Raw genomic sequence first — 11,835 nt, 5'->3', positions numbered from 1 at the left:
TAGTCCCGTGCAGTGAACGCTTCAGCATTGTAGTGCCAGGAAGCTACCTAACCTCTTGACTTAAGATTGTTCTCTGATCCTAAATTATTTTCCAAGACTGAAGGATAATTTTGAAGCACAGTTTGAAATTTTCTGTCTCTCCCCTGTATTATGATTCGAATATGAAATGTCCTCACAGACTTTTGTGCTGAATGCTTGTCCCCCCCCCCCCCCACTGATGGCACTGTTTTAGGAAGTTGAGGAAACTTTAGGTGACACAGCCCAGCTGGAGAAAGTGGATCTGAGGGAGGGGACCTTTGAAGTTATATCTGGTCCTCGGTCCCTTCCTCTCTTGCTGCTTCTGTCTGCCATGAAGTGAACCACCTTATTCTCCACACACTCCCACTGCCATGACGCTCTGCCTCACAAGGGGCCCAGAAACACAGAGCTGAGTGAATCCTCTAAAGCCAAGAGCAAAAGAAACCTTTCTTTAAAAAATTTTTTTGTTTATTTTTATTTATTTGAGATTGACAGACAGAAAAAGAGAGAAAGAGGGGGAGAGAGAGAGAGAGAAAATGGGCGCACCAAGGCCTTTCGCCACTGCACACAAACTCCAGATGCATGTTTCACCTTGTGCATCAGGCTTACGTGGGAACTGGGGAATCGAGCCTTGAACTGGGGTCCATAGGCTTCACAGGCAAGTGCTTAGCCACTAAGCCATCTCTCCAGCCCCCAAATAAACCTTTCATAAGTTGCTTTCTTTTTTCTTTTTGCAAGAGCTTCTTTTTTTAAAAAATTTTTGTTTATTTTTATTTATTTATTTGAGAGCGACAGACAGAGAAAGAGGCAGAGAGAAAGAGAGGAGAGTGGGCGTGCCAGAGCTTCCAGCCACTGCAAACGAACTCCAGATGCGTGCGCCCCCTTGTGCATCCAGCTAACATGGGTCCTGGGGAATCGAGCCTTTAACCGGGGTCCTTAGGCTTCACAGGCAAGCACTTAACCGCTAAGCCATCTCTCCAGCCCATAAGTTGCTTTCTTTACGTTGCTTTCCTCAGGCGTTTGGTCAGGCACTTGGACTAAATGTCTGACTACTCAAATGTCTACTCTATAAGATGCCAGAAGTGGAAATGCAAACGTACCTCAGCCCTGGGCTTTGGCTGGCTGCTCTGAAGTCACAAAAGTGAATCGCTGCTGCGCAGGAACTGGATCCAATGTCACAGGGAGGACAGAGCTCGGTCATGTGTCGCACTCCACACGCACAGCAGAAGTGCGTGATGGGAAAGAGGAGAGCTTCGATGACTCGGCCCAGGCCTCCTGTGCTCATTCCCCATGGCCTTGGGATAGCCTGCTGTGCGCAGCCACAAACTCATCACTGCCAAAGGGTGTTCACGCAGCTGGTGTGTGTATGGTCCCTGGTCATGGTGTAAGGCTGAGCACACTGTGCAAGATGGCAATGGTGGCTGGGACCCGTGAGGCTGGTTCTGGGTGACTTCCCTTGAGGAAGGCGGCTCTCAGCAGCTGCCTCACGGACCCCAACTGGAGTCTTGCATAATGAGGGCATGAGTGTAAAGATAGCAAATCTATACTCAGGGCCCCTCACGAGGGACAGGGGCGACTCAAGCAGCATCTATCTCAGCATCACTCCTCACAGCTCCCCTCGTGTGCTGCTCCGAGACTCCGTGCTATTGGGGGGGTCACAGTGAAATGCTCCTCTCCTAAGACTTTGCTCCCATCAAGCTCGCCCTCTCATGTCCTCTGCCACTCCTGAGCTTGCACCCCAGCTTTGCCACGCATGAGCTGTGTGACCTCGTACAAGTTGCTCAACTTCTCCGTGCCCCTGCGTCCTCAGGTGGTAAGGAAAGGTGACAGAACATACCTGCTCCAGCTCCCGAGAGAACTAAACGGATTCATTCATACATGGAAAACTCTGGAAGCACTGCCTGGCATGTAGGAAGGGCTCAGTAAGCGTTCACTGTTATCATCGTTAAGACCTTCAACTCCTGGAGACTTGAGAAGTTCAACCCAAGCCACCAACTTCTTTAATTGTGACTGTGGGCATGCTATCGTGTATATGGCCACATGCGTGCCCAGCTCATGTGTAGCGGTCTGGGACCAACCCTGGGATGTTTGCCTCTCCTTCCACTTTACTTGAGACAAATCCCTTGGGTTTTTTTTTTTTTTTCTGTTTGTTTTGCCACTTTACTTTATGTGTATGCCAAGCTAGCTGGCCCGTGACCTTCCCAATTCTCCTGGCTATGCCTCTATTGATCCTGGCATTTGGATCACAGATACATGTGCCATGCTGTGTCCAGCTTTATAAGGTGGCTAGGCAATAAAACTTGGGCCACCAGGCTTGCAAGCACCTTTAGCCACTAAGCCATCTCTCCAGCCCCACAGAACACATTCTTTTAGGGGTCTATATTCTGCTGGTTTCTCCCATTCCACCCAAAGAAAGCATTCTTGAGCGGCAGGTTTTCTGTTGGAATGTCATCTGGTTACATAGCAGTGACTGCTTCAGTGGGAATGAAAGGCCATAGGCCTGACTTGGGGCCTCATAGACCTTCTGCAAACCTCTATGCTCCTTAGCTGGAAGGTAAAATGAATTCTTGCTGGGTGTGGTGGTGCATTCCTTTAATCCCAGCACTCGGGGGGCAGAGGTAGGAAGATCGCCATGAGTTCGAGGCCATCCTGAGACTACACAGTGAATTCCAGGTCAGCCTGGGACAGAGTGAGACCCTACCTCGAAAAGCAAAATAAAAAAAAAGAATTCTTCCAGTCTCCTGAGATAGCTTCTCTCAGATGAGTATGGTTCCTTCCAGAACCACATTCTCCAGGTTCACTTCCCCAGTACCCATGTAAAGCTAGATGCTTTACAAGGTGGCACATGTGTCTGGAATTCATTTGCCATGGCTAGACGCCCTGGTGCGCCCATTCTCTCTATCTGCCTTTCTTGAATAAATAAATGAATAAGTAAATAAAATAGTTTTTAAAAAGATAAAAACAAATTATATGTCAATCCACTGATGAATGGATAAACAAAGGGTGATGTAGGCCTACACTGGAATGTCATCTGACCACAACAAAGCACTGATACATGTTGCAAAATGGATGAACTTTGGACAAGTATACAAAGTAAAATTAGTCAGTCACAGATGATCAATCATATTTCATTTATAAAAACTGTCCAGAATAGGTAAATCCATAGAGACAGAAAGTAGTTTATAAGTTGTCTATGGCCAAAGAATTTGGAAGAAGATATGAAATGACTGATAATGGATATAGAGTTTCTTTGGGGCTGATGAAAAACACTTTAAATTGAGTATGGTGATGGTTGCACAGCTCTGTGAATGTATTTAAAAGACACTGAATTTTGTACATGATTAAAAATACTTGCATTATTTGAGAGTGAGAGAGAGGCAGACAAAGAGACAGAGTCTAGGAGCACCAGGGCCTCTTGCCAGTGAGAATGAGCTCCAGATGTATGTGCCACTTTGCACACCTGGCTTTATGTGGTACTGGGAAATCAAACCTGGGCCATCAGGCTTTGCACACCTTTAACTGCTGAGCCATGTCTCCAGCCCTGGACTATATACACTTCAACTGGGTGAATTTTATGGTATGTGGACTCAGAATTACAATCAAATGGTGGCTAATAGGGGGTGTTAATCCTTACTGGCAACTTGATTGTACTTGGGATCACCTAGTAAGACACACTTCTGGGTTTGTCTATACGAGCATTTCCAGAGAGGTTTAACTGAGGTTAGCGGGAAGACCTACCCTGAGCAGAGGTTGCTGTCCTGAAAAATAAAACAGGAAAAAGCTAGCTCGGTACCAGCATTCATCTCTTTCTGTTTTTCCATCTTTCCCAGTAGCCTCTGCCATGATGGACTGTGCCTGCTTAAACCTTGAACCCATATTAACCTTTCCTAAGGTGCTTTCATCGGGTATTTAGTCAGGGCCACGAGAAACAATGATGCAGGAGGGCTGGGTTCTCCAAAGCGACAGTGTTAGGAAGGACAATGAAGGCCATGGGTTAAAGGGGCTGGAGAGACGCAACAGCACCCTGGCTCCTGCACAGGAGGAGTGTGTTAAAAAGAACTTCATCCACATCAACTCACAAAATTGGAGCATGAATAATTTAGGTAAAAATATCATATCAATGTAAATTTATGAAGTTTATATCTATGTTGTGGTTATGTAAGCGAATAATTTCCCCTTTTTCTGATTTGTAGAACAGGGTTTCTCTGGCCTTGAATTCACTCTTTTTTTTTTTTTTTTTTTTTGGTTTTCCGAGGTAGGGTCTCACTGTATCCCAGGCTGACCTGGAATTCACTCTGTAGTCTCAGGGTGGCCTCGAACTCACAGCAATCCTCCTACCTCTGCCTCCCAAGTGCTGGGATTAAAGGCATGCGCCACCACGCCCGGCCTTGAACTCACTCTTTATAGCCTAGGTTAACTTCGAACTCTCGATCCTCCTGCCTTAGCCTCCTGTGGGATTAAAGACCCAGGCTACCCCATCTGGATAGTATGGGAGGTATAGACAATGAAGTACTAGTGGTGAAGGGTCAAAGTTTGTGTAATGGATGCCAAACAGTTCAGATAAAAGGGGTACGTGCACTTGTGTGTAAGCAAATGATACCACAAGTGGAATTTGTGTTAGTGACAGGTAACCATCTGGGTAGAAGATTTATAGGTATTTTTCATAGTCATTTTACGTTTGCAACTTGAAATTTTAAAATCGTTTCTAGGGCTGGAGAGATGGCTTAGCGGTTAAGTGCTTGCCTGTGAAGCCTAAGGACCCCGGTTCGAGGCTCGGTTCCCCAGGACCCACGTTGGCCAGATGCACAAGGGGGCACATGCATCTGGAGTTTGTTTGCAGAGGCTGGAAGCCCTGGTGCGCCCATTCTCTCTCTCTCCCTCTATCTGTCTTTCTCTCTGTGTCTGTCACTCTCAAATAAATAAATTAAAAAAAAATCGTTTCTAAATGAAGTTTTACACTAGTCAGGAACAGGAGTGGGAATGTAGCCCTGTGGTAGACAGCTCACCTAGCATTCTCAAAGCCCTGGGTTCAAAGTCAACTTCAAAAACAGAAGCCAGTGAATGACCTTATCTTCTCCCCTGACAACATGCTGGACCACCGAGGAAACACGGTGGCTTACTCACTGTGTGCTCTCACTAGAATCAGGTCAATTGCATGTCTGGCCAATGTTGATGAAGAGATGCTCCAGAAAGCTGCACGGGAAACCAAGATCATTCCAGATCACGAAAAGGAGCAGAAGCTAGGCTGGTGCATTTTACGCTTCCCTGAGATTCTGTAGAAGATTTTAGCTGACTTATCTCTGCACCCTCCGTGTGACTGTATCTAGGGGCTGGCAGCTGCCTTCACAGGGTTCCACGACAGCTGCTACTGTGTGGAGAAAGATGGACAGGCTGGGAAAACACTGAAGCTGAGCATGTGGCATGTGCTGCTGTGTGAGGCGGTTGCTGTGGTCATGGCCAAGGGCTTTGATGACCTGGGAATAAAACCTGTTCACAGGATATAACCCACCTTGGGTTTGAAATACTGTGTTTTTACCCAAAGTAGCCATTGGCTCTGTTAGCCATTTTAACAAGTATGTGGATTCAAAAGCAATAAAGCAAATTTCTCAACTAAGAGAGAGAGAGAGGGGGCAGAAGAAGCCGGGAATGACTTTTCTCTCTAAGCGATGTAGAGCCGTGTGTGGAAATAGGTCAGCATGAACGCCGAGTGTGTGCGGATGTGTGCGTGTGTGCATGCGTGCCTGGGAGGCTGCCAAGTGCTTCATTTCTCGGCTACATTTGCCCCCAGGCCCAGAAAGGACCACTGACCTGCCTCTGTCACACCCTTAGAGGAAGAGTATGGAGTCCCGGGTGTCTCTGAGCTGAGTAGCAATTACAGGGTAAGCAGCCCACTCTGGCTAGCTGAAAGAAAGTTTTCCACTGAAGGGTAAAATCTCCAACGTTGGGGGGGTGGGAGGCCGGACCTAAGCTTTGCTGGGTTCTGAGAGGCTCGTCGTCTTCCCAGGACTCATTTCCACAATGACAGGTTCTCCCTGTCTCAGGAGGGCCACTCTGCTTCTGGGTTCTCTGCATGTGCTGGAAAAGGGAAGGAAAGAGGAACGGGCATATTTACTGAGGACCCCTACTGTGTCAGGTCTCTGGGCTTTATGTGTTACCATACAGAGCCACTCAGCTCTGTAAGGTGGGATTTGGTCAATATCCCATAGCCAGCAGTGGGCTGAGACAAAGTCATGTCTAGACTCCTCTCTTCCTGAATGCCAACAGACACAGTTGCTTCAGATACTTCAGATACTTCAGCCCCCGCCCCCCCCCCCCCGACTCCCTGCACCACCACTTCTCATGTCTCTTGTCTGATTTGAGGTGAAAATCTGGCCTCATCCCAGAAAATGAAGCCAAATGATTGCTGACAGAAATGGATCCAAAAGACTCAGCCTGCTTTGGAAAATACCAGCAGGGCTACTATTACCTCTCATGTTGTTATTGTTTTGTTTTTGAGGCTGAGGTGATGCTTAGAATCCTTTTGAAGGAAAAATTTCTTATCTTTCCTTTAACCTGCCAAAGTAGACAGTCTTCAGGGCTGGAGGCCAAGTCATGGGCCCTGTGCAGCCAGACATGTTGGCACATACCTGGTACTTGCAGCTGACAACTGTTTGAAGAATCTTCCTGCTGAAGAGAGTCATGGGAGTGGTGAGGATACCCCAGGAGGAAGGGCGCTCTGTTCCTAGCTCTAAGGACTGGGGTCCTAAGAAAAGAGCTTTCCAGGAAGTGGCCCTTCTAAATTACTGGGTCTGGCCAAGGGCAATGTGTGTGGTGGAAAGGAGATGGAAACTCCTTGGTAGTCCCTTTCTTACTGTGGTGGTTTGATTCAGGTGTCCCCCATAAACTTAGGTGTTCTGAATGCTAGGTTCCCAGCTGATGGAGATTTGGGAATTAATGCCTCCTGGAGGGAGTGTATTGTTGGGGGCGGGCTTATGGGTGTTATAGCCAGTTTCCCCTTGCCAGTGTTTGGCACACCCTCCTGTTGCTGTGGTCCACCTTATGTTGGCCAGGGGGTGATGTCCACCCTCTGCTCATGCCATCCTTTTCCCCTGCCATCGTGGAGCTTCCCCTCGAGCTTGTGAGCCAAAATAAATCTTTTTCCCAGAAGCTGCTCTTGGTTGGGTGATTTCTACCAGCAATGTGAACCGGACTGCAACACTTACCCTCTGCTCTTCTCTGCTCTTCTCTACTCTTCTGGCCTCCCCGCCTCATCTCTCATCCTGTATTCCATCATCAGAGGCCTCCCTGCCACTTGAAGAAGCAAAGGAGGCTACTGGGAGAAGAAGCTGTAAGCCAGATGCTGCTGATGGTTGTCAGCTAGAATGAGCCTAACTCCTGGGACATTAGCTCAGAAGAAACCAGAGCACAAGCACAGTGATGATGTTATGTGAACCCTTGGACCCAGCTGTTTCAGAATCCCCTGAGCTCTTTAACGAAGGGATCCAAGTGTGAAGTTTTTGCTTAAGAAACTTGTAATGCAGTGTGGGGGGAGGTCGTTTATAAGAATAACATGAGGGCTGGACAGATGGCTTAGTGGTTAAGCGCTTGCCTGTGAAGCCTAAGGACCCTGTTCAAGGCTCGGTTCCCCAGGACCCACGTTAGCCAGATGCACAAGGGGGTGCACGCGTCTGGAGTTCGTTTGCAGTGGCTGGAGGCCCTGGTGCAGCCATTCTCTCTCTCTCTCTCTCTGCCTCTTTTTCTCTCTGTCTGTTGTTCTCAAATAAATAAGTAAAAATGAACAATAAATAAAAAAGAATAACATGAAGAATGTCTTAAGAGCACTGGCCTCTCTAGTATGACTTCAAGTACAGATCTACCATGGTCAAAGTTAGGAGGCAGAGCACTTTAGAAGAGAGCCAACCTAACACAGTAAATCTAGGACCTGAAGATATCAAGAGAAGAAGGCTGGCCAGCCCCTTTCTCGGGAGGCTTCAGCCCTAAGGAGTGAGGAAGATGCTCAGGTCTAACCTGCGTGCCTGGGGTTCGTTTTTCTGTCTTTTCTTTTTTTTAAGGTACGGTTTCACTCTAGCCCAGACTGACCTGGAATTCACTATGGAGTCGCAGGGTGGCCTTGAACTCACGGTGATCCTCCTACCTCTGCTTCCCAACTGCTGGGATTAAAAGCGTGCGCCACCACCACGAAGCATACGTCAGACCTACTCTGAGATCACAGCAAACTAAAGGTTTTCTTGAGGTTGATCCAAGACATGATGGTAGCTACCTTCCACAGAGCCTGTGTTACCTGCTAGTGTGTGATGTAGATAATTTCATTTAGCCTAAACAGCAGCCCTGATAAATAGATGTTTTCTATTTTTTTTATTTTTCTATTGTTTCCATTTTCTAGATGAACTAAACTCTCACAGTGGTGGAGCTACATAGCTGGTAAGAGGGTAACAAGGCTTTAAACTTAGTACATTAGATCCCCCCAAAAAAAAAAACATGTGCTTTTAACCACGACATCCTTTTTGCACATATGCAAACCAAGGCTGAGAAGTAGGAAGCAACTTGCCCACTCATTTGGGCCGAGTGAATACAACACTCCGAAGTGATCCTCCTCAAACGGAGGAGCCAGTCTGCAGTGTGTGTGGAGACGTAGGGGAGCCACCCTTGCACACAGACCCACGCATCTGGCCAAAGATGGATCAGTATGGCAAGGAAAATTTCGGACAGGTGAAGGGACCACTGAATATTGTGGCCACCAATCTAATTGCAGAATACAAACCGCACTTACGGCCAAATGCTCTGAATTCACACAAAGGTTCCCAGCTCTGACCAGGCCCCATTGAGTTTTCAGCAACATTTGATATGGCTAAATTCCAGTTCAGAGAAGAGAGATTCAGCTTCCTGGTGTTTCCCAAGGGGGTTGAGCTATGACAAGAGCCCCTTTCTTCTGTTGGAACATCCTCAGCAAAAAAAAAAAAAAAAAAAAAAAAAAAAAAGGCTGCCCACTGAGCTGAGCTGTCTCAGGACTCTAACTCCCCCCCAGAGCTTCTGCTGGTGGCTTCCTCCCTAAGGAAAGAAGTCACCTCAGTCCAAGCTACATGGGCCCAACTGTTGGGCTTGTCTTGACACTTTGCCAAGCTCAGAGGCACCTGTCCTAGACAGACAAGGTTCCCAGTTTCCTAGGTGACCCTCCTGGTGGAGGAGAAACCAGGCAGGGATCCAGGCAGTGGGGTCAGAGGGAAACAGGACAGCCACTGTGGCAGTGTGCCAGGAGGCTAGAAGATAAGCAATCTCACCCACCTTCTGGAGATCCTGTCCTCTGTACGTGGGAGAGAATGGAGGAGGACTGCAGGCCCGGACTTCCCTGAAGCTAGGTGAACAACCTTTTGGATTTGTTTCCCTGCAAGCAGTCTGTGCCCTCCAAAACTAGGGCAGATGTTGAATGGAGAACAGGACAGAAAACAGGCTCATGAGGTCCAAAGCCACGCCTTCCAGGTCTGGGAACTCCAGCTCAGGTACTAAGGGCAGACCCAGAGTTTGCTTTCCTGAGACACGAGCCTAACTTTTTTTTTTTTTTTTTTTTTTTGGTTTTTCAAGGTAGGGTCTCACTGTAGCCCAGGCTGACCTGGAATTCACTATAGAGTCTCAGGGGGGCTTTGAACTCATGGAGATCCTCCTACCTCTGCCTCCCGAGTGCTGGGATTAAAAGCGTGCACCACCACGCCCGGCTACAAGCTTAACTTTTTGCCAACCCTCTACTAGTATTTATGGATAGCCTTCTATGTCAGGGACTCAGTCACCTTCTTAGACTTTTCAATCAATGGCGATTATTACTGATCAAACAAGGAACACATGCAGTGAAGTGCCCAGGAAAGATACATACTACATATTAGGAGCATATAGCATCTAAGTCAGAGAGAGCACTATTAAGGAAACAACAGTTGAGCGGAGGGCTGCAAGAAGCACAGATCACAGAAGAGAGAGGGAGCGGGCATCCCACACAAAAGGAATCTTGAAGGCAAGCCATTTGGCAAGACAGGGAGACTTCTATGTGGATCTGGAAGAATGCAGGTGGACACGCCGAGTGGAGAGACAAGCGGGGCAATCGCAAAAGAATGTGGGTCTTACTCTCAAGGCAGTAGGGTGCGTCTTGAGACGATGGTACTTGCAGTTGGAAATAACTCTGGGTAGTGCTAGAGAGATGCCTCAGCAGTTAAAGGCGCTTGCTTGAAATAACTCTGGCAGCACAATAAGCAGTGGGAGATAGGACGGAGGTCAGAGACATTCAAGAGATAAGTGGGTGGTTTCGGGTATTTGTAGAAAGGGGGACAATACTCCCATAAGCTACTGCCAGGATTTAGAAGATACTGCAATAACAAGGGCTCAATAAGTGCTTTTACTGTTACTGTTACTTTTTTTTTTTTTTTTTTTTTTTTGGTTTTTCGAGGTAGGGTCTCACTCTAGCCCAGGCTGACCTGGAATTCACTGTGGAGTCTCAGGGTGGCCTCGAACTCATGGCAATCCTCCCACTTCTGCCTCCCTCCCAAGTACTGGGATTAAAGGCATGCGCCACCACGCCCGGCTTACTGTTACTTTTAAAAAATATTTTACTTATTTATTTATGAGAGAGAGAGAGGGTATGAGAAAGAATGGGCATGCTAGGGTCTCTAGCCACTATAAACGAACTCCAGATGCATGTACCACCTTGTGCATCTGGCTTTACTGGGAACCAGGAAATCGAACCCAGTACCTCGAGCTTTGCAAGCAAGTGCCTTAACCATCTCTCCAGCCCTAATACTGTTACTTTTTTTTTTTTATGAGAGAGAGAACTGGCAGGCCAGGGCCTCCAGCCCTTGTGCATCTGGTTTATGTGGGACCTGGGGAGTCTAACATGAGTCTTCAGGCTTTGCAGGCAAGCACCTTAGCCGCTGAGCCATCTCTCCGGCCCTATTACTGTTACTTTTATTGTTAGTTCTTGTCAGTGCAGATCTTCCCGATTCATGCTTGCTTCTGTGAGATGGAGTGTCACTGCAATGATCCCCAGGGTAGAAATGCCATTAGTACCAAGTCGCAAAGTCAAAACCAGAACCCGGAATCTGGGAAGGCATCTTTAGAACAACTACAAAGTATAAACGGGTCTCAAAGAAAAACGGGCCCCAGCTGTTCCCACGAGAAGGCTGGAAAAGGTGAAATTGGACAATTCCCCATCTCTCGATGGTAAGACCTAGCGTTTGCTGAGAAAAACGCGTGTTTTCTTGTCGGTGTTCATTCAAGAGCAGCTTGCTGTGGGGTGATGGTGGTGGTGGGGGTGTCAGGGAGAAGGGGACCGGACCCTCTCCACTCCTCCCCACACGGATCCTCGGGGCTTCTCATCAGACCTGCCTCTTTGGCTCAGCAGCGCTGGGTGCTGGGCTCAGGGTAGAGGATGCCAGGGGGAGGAGGAGGGGTCCCCGGAAGGCCCGTTCCACCCGGTCTGCAGCATCAGCAGCAGCAGCTGCCCCCCTCTGCAGTCACGTGGCCCTGTGGGTGGGGACCAACCTGAAGTTGGAGAAATCCCGAGCTCTCCCAACTTCGGAGAGGAGAGCGCCGCCCTCCTTTCGGAGCCGGGGCGGGCGCGGAAGGGGGACTCCGGGAAGGGGGAAGCCCCGGTGCGAATGTACGGGGGACTCGGGCATGGCCCAGCTGTCCGTGATCCCCGGGTCGGCCACGGCGTGGACAGGTGAGGTGGGGGTGGACCCGGGGACCGGTGATGGGGTGAACGAGGCCGCCTCAGCACTGGCCTCCACCGCACCGCCCATGCCAGGCCGGTGTATGCGGGGCACTCACCCGGGAGAA

This window comes from Jaculus jaculus, chromosome 3 (genome assembly GCF_020740685.1).
Source record: "Jaculus jaculus isolate mJacJac1 chromosome 3, mJacJac1.mat.Y.cur, whole genome shotgun sequence".
Classification (NCBI taxonomy): Eukaryota; Metazoa; Chordata; class Mammalia; order Rodentia; family Dipodidae; genus Jaculus; species Jaculus jaculus.
This window is presented reverse-complemented; position numbering follows the sequence as displayed.